This window comes from Triticum aestivum, chromosome 3B, assembly GCF_018294505.1.
Source record: "Triticum aestivum cultivar Chinese Spring chromosome 3B, IWGSC CS RefSeq v2.1, whole genome shotgun sequence".
Taxonomy (NCBI): Eukaryota; Viridiplantae; Streptophyta; class Magnoliopsida; order Poales; family Poaceae; genus Triticum; species Triticum aestivum.
In genome coordinates, this window is record NC_057801.1 from 699,167,470 (window position 1) to 699,172,268 (window position 4,799).

At 48.4% G+C, this 4,799-nt stretch overlaps 1 pseudogene; it reads right to left on the reverse strand.

The window, feature by feature from the left end:
• Window positions 1-2,660: 2,660 nt before the first annotated feature.
• LOC123067718 (E3 ubiquitin-protein ligase EL5-like) lies at window positions 2,661-3,290 on the reverse strand (annotated as a pseudogene).
• Window positions 3,291-4,799: the final 1,509 nt, after the last annotated feature.

Below are 4,799 nucleotides of genomic sequence, written 5' to 3' on the forward strand. Positions count from 1 at the left end.
TTAGCACCGTTCACCATAAGGCAGGGGGTGGACGATGATGATTCTGGTTCGAATGTCATCTCATTGAGAGATTCCTTGTAATCCTCAAACCAAGGATCATGACGAGTTTGATGTCCTTCATAGACCTCAGAGAGACGGTCCCAGATTAGCTTCACGTGATTGAGATGCATGACGTTCCTGAACTGATTTCGGGACAGACTTGAGCAGATGACATCCTTCGCTGTGAGGTTAAGTAATGTGTACTTGCAAATGTCATCAGCCTCAGCCATCTTACATAGATCAGTAAGCCTGATCTCGGTGACGGTCCACAGTTCGCTGTCCATAGACATGAGTCGCTTCTTCATCATGGCCTTCCACCGAGGATACTCATGACCGTCAAAGATGGGGCAGGAAACGTTCCTCGATCCTGCAGTCGACATAACTAGAACTCCAGGTGGTTAAACCAAAATCACACAGAACAAGGGAGTACCTTGCTCTGATACCAATTGAAAGTGCGTTATATCGACTAGAGGGGGGTGAATAGGCGATTTTTATGAATTCTTCACTGAGGAATTTGCTGGTGAGGAAATTCCTAAATGAAGAACTACTTGCAGCGGAATAAGTACTCAGAAAGGAACATAACAGAACACATGCATAGTCATCATGATGAAATGAAGACAAGCACAGAGTACAGAAAGCGTAAACACAGGATAACACAAGGAAGAAGACGATCAGACTGAAGAAATAGAACTGAGGAAATTGAGAAAGTCTTCAGTCAAAGTCTTCAAACAGATATGAACAGGCACACAACAACATACATGAGGAATTTAAAGAGTTGAGGAAATAGAACCAGTAAGCTCGGTGAAGACAATGATTTGGTAGACCAGTTCCAACTGTTGTCTCAGTTGTACATCTGGTTGGAGCGGCTGAGTATTTAAACTCGAGTACACACAGTCCCGGACACACAGTCCTCACCATATTCTCCTTGAGCTAAGGTCACAGACCTCGCCCAATCACTCGTGGTAAGTCTTCAGGTGACTTCCGAACCTTCACAAACTCGGTCACTCGGCGATCCACAATTCCCCTTGGATGCTCTAGACCTTGACGCCTAACCGTCTGGAAGAAGCACAGTTTTCAAAGGAAACAAGCGTCGGATCCACGCAGGATCAATCTCTTCAGTGATGCTCAATCACTTGGGGTTTTGTAGGTTTGGGTTTGGGATTTCCTCACTTGATGATTTTCACTCAAAGTCCTCGGAGGATGGGTTGCTCTCAAATGACAAGTGTCAGTTTCTCTCGGAGCAGCCAACCAACTAGTGGTTGTAGGGGGCGGCTATTTATAGCCTAGGGAGTAGCCCGGCATGATAAGACATAAATGCCCTTGTCTGATATGACCGTTAGGTGGGTAGATATTTTGGGACAGCTGGCGCGTAGCACAGCAACGGTCGGAATATTTGAGGTTCGAATTCCTCAGGGCTATCATGTTCCTCACTTGGTAGGCAATCCGCACTGGCGAATTCCTAACTCTTCAGTCAGAACAAATTCCTCAGAGACCAGAAGAACTTCGTCTCTGTCACTGAAGAATATGGCTGAACTGTGTGAAATTTCCAATCGCTTCACTCGAAGGGATTGGTAGGTGTAGTATTTTGAGTTGAGCATCACATGGAAATTTTTCCTTAGTATTTCCTCGACCCCCTTTAATAGTACGGTGTTTCCTATGACTCAAGAAAGAGAAAATGAAACTATGAAAACAAAAGTCTTGGCGCTACATGTTCCTCGAATGAATACCAAGTCTTCAAGGTCAAACCAATTTCTTTACTTTCAAAGTCTTCAGAAAGTTTTTCAGAAATCCAAAGTCTTCAGCCAAAGAACTTCATTTTTAGGGGCCGACTTTCTCTGTAAATATCAAACTCCTCATAGACTTATAGACCTGTGTACACTCACAAACGCATCAGTCTCTTAACCTATAAGTCTTCAATAGACCAAAATCACTAAGGGGCACTAGATGCACTTACAGCCACGGGGAGCCCGGGAGGCGGCGACGCACCGCCGACTGCCAGAAGATGAAGCAGCACTAGACCGTGCACACAATGGCGGTGAAGGTGACCTAGAAGATTAGTAAGAACAAGGACTTGACGAGGGAGCCCATGATGTGGGACCTCCGCACTTGGTCGATGGAAGGCGGCGAGGAAAGAACGAGATCGACGTCGAGGAGTGGCGGATCGTCTTCCCTGACGACGGCACTGGCCCGGACCCATCTCTTACCGAGGGTGGCCTGGCGAGGAAGGATTGGCTTGACCTCCACTTTGCACGTTGAATTTGAGTAGTTTTTAGTGTAGTTTTGTTTAGATTTAAATTTATGTTTAATATTCGGTTGTGAAGACTATGTATGTTGAACTTATGTTTAACTGTATGCAAATTTTGTTGAAACTAGATTGAATTTACACAAATTTACGTTTTACTCCGCTAAGTTTAAGGGATTGGCTAGAACCGACCAAAATTAGTGGAGTTTAAATACTCCACTAAGGTTTTCTCGGTTGGATACTCCGCTATTTTTTAGGGATTGATAGGAAATTCCTTTACATGCATGTGACTAGAGAAGCCTCACTCGCATTTACTACATTCACATGTTTGAGTTCTCTTCGCTTAGTTTACATCTCATCACCAGCGTCACTCATACGCTCATACCATTTGCATTTCGGCCGGTAATGGCACGAAGACGACGCACCGGCACACCGGGCACGTCGAGTGCTCATGCAGCCACTGGTCGATGCACTGCTGGTGGAACATGTGTAGGCACGCCGGCATCCGCTTCACCGCGTCCCCCTTCTCCACCTCCCCGAGGCAGATCGTGCACTCTCACCCACCGCCGTCCTCCGGCTGCTCGTACGCCGGGATGCCATACGCCGTCACCACCCGTGTGCCACCATGCACCGGTGGCTCCCGGGCCGGCGCGGGCATGTGACTCGGTGCCTGGTCCAGAAACTGCGGCAGAGCGCTGCCGCCGCTGCCTATGTTTCGGCGGGCGCACGCGCTCCGGCATGGCAGGCAGAGAAGCCAACCCGCGCCACGGAGTGCCCCGGTGGCGGAGGCCAAGCACCAACGCAACGCCGACCGCTGGAAGAAGGCGCGACAGGAGACCGTGTACAAGCCGGCCGTGAGGCTGATCGAGAAGAGGAGGTAGACGGAGGTCGCGATGGAGCCCTTGCTGTGGGGCTCCCGCGCCAGCTGAACGAACGCGCCGACCATCATGACCATGGCGCCGATGCAGACTGTGTTGGTGATGGCCTGCGGGAGGCAATCCCAGGCCATGGCCTCTCGTGTCTTGATTTGACCGTAGAACTAGCTAGCTATAGCTAAATAAGCCAACACCTGTAAACTGGCTCAGTTTCTCAGAAATTTCGAAGTGTTTTGCGAGCTTAATTGCCTCGTCAAAGTCTTCATCGCACAAGAGTTCCAGTGCGACAGACAACGAAGCAAGCAATGAGCCATTGAGCCAACCATAGGAGGAACCGAGGACGTACGAGACAACTAACTGAGCGGTTGTTGTATAGTACGGTTAAATGTGTAATACTCTCTTCGTTCCAAAATTCTTGTCTTAAATTTATCTAGATACGGATATATCTAACACTAAAACGTGAATAGATACATCCATATGTAGATAAATCTAAGACAAGTTAGATACATCCGTATGTTCCCAAATCTAAGACAAAAATTTGGGATGGAGGAAGTATCTACAAATATACGGAGTATTACATATCTACTCCTTCCGTCCCAAAATTCTTGTCTTAATACATCTGTATCTAGACAAATTTACGACAAAAAATTTGGGACGAAGGAAGTACATATCTTAATATAGTCGGCACATTTCTACGGCGACCGTATACATTTAGAACGGTGCAGAGGCTAGCTGTTTTGCATGCAACGCTGGGGCCTTAAGTTACCTCCTTGATTTTTATTTCCATACAGAATCTCATTGAAATCACCGGAAACAATTCACGGTTGGCCAACCTCCGTCTGTAGAGGGAGTGAAGATAATCCTAAGCCAAGTGCTTCCGGTCAATCCTAGATGCCATCCCCACTTGCACATCCATGAAACAAAAAGGTTTCAGGTTTTTCCCATGTTACATTGCCCTTTGGATTTGGGTCGTTGCGACATCCAAAGGACAATGTGCAGTTACATGCTTCTGACCAGAGAAGCCTCACTCGCAGGTCGCAACGTACCACCAGTAATTACTAACACTGATGTAGTACATTCACGTCTTTGAGTTCTCTGCGCTCAGTTCTATTATCTCTCATCACCAGCGTCACCCATACGTACGTCATACCATTTGGGCCGGCAACGGCACGAAGAAGTTGCACCGGCAGACCGGGCACGTCGAGTGCTCGTGCAGCCACGAGTCGACGCACTGCTGGTGAAATGTAAGGGATAGGATACAGAGGAAGCAATTGCACTCGATCTATTCTCACTAGTTCGATCTCAGGTTCGATTACAGTGTTTGGGATACAGGAAGAGCAAGGGGAATAGGGTTAGGGTTGCCGCCGCCGGTGCCTTGATCCTCTGGATGGATCACTCACTGATGGAGCTGCCTTAAGTAGTGGTTGGTGTTGGGCTTCACTGCACCCAGGCCGGTCCAGTAACGCGCGGGTTGGGCCTTCTCTGCCTAACGGGCCTGGCGGGCGAGCTTGGCGAGCCCTGGAGCTGTGGGTCCATCTTGTCAGCTTGCCCGTGGGTAGCAGGGGCGCTGACATCCCCTCCCCCTTGAGAGGAGGCTTGTCCCCAAGCCTCAGCTGCCGGGAAGCGGTCTTGTAAGGCTTCTC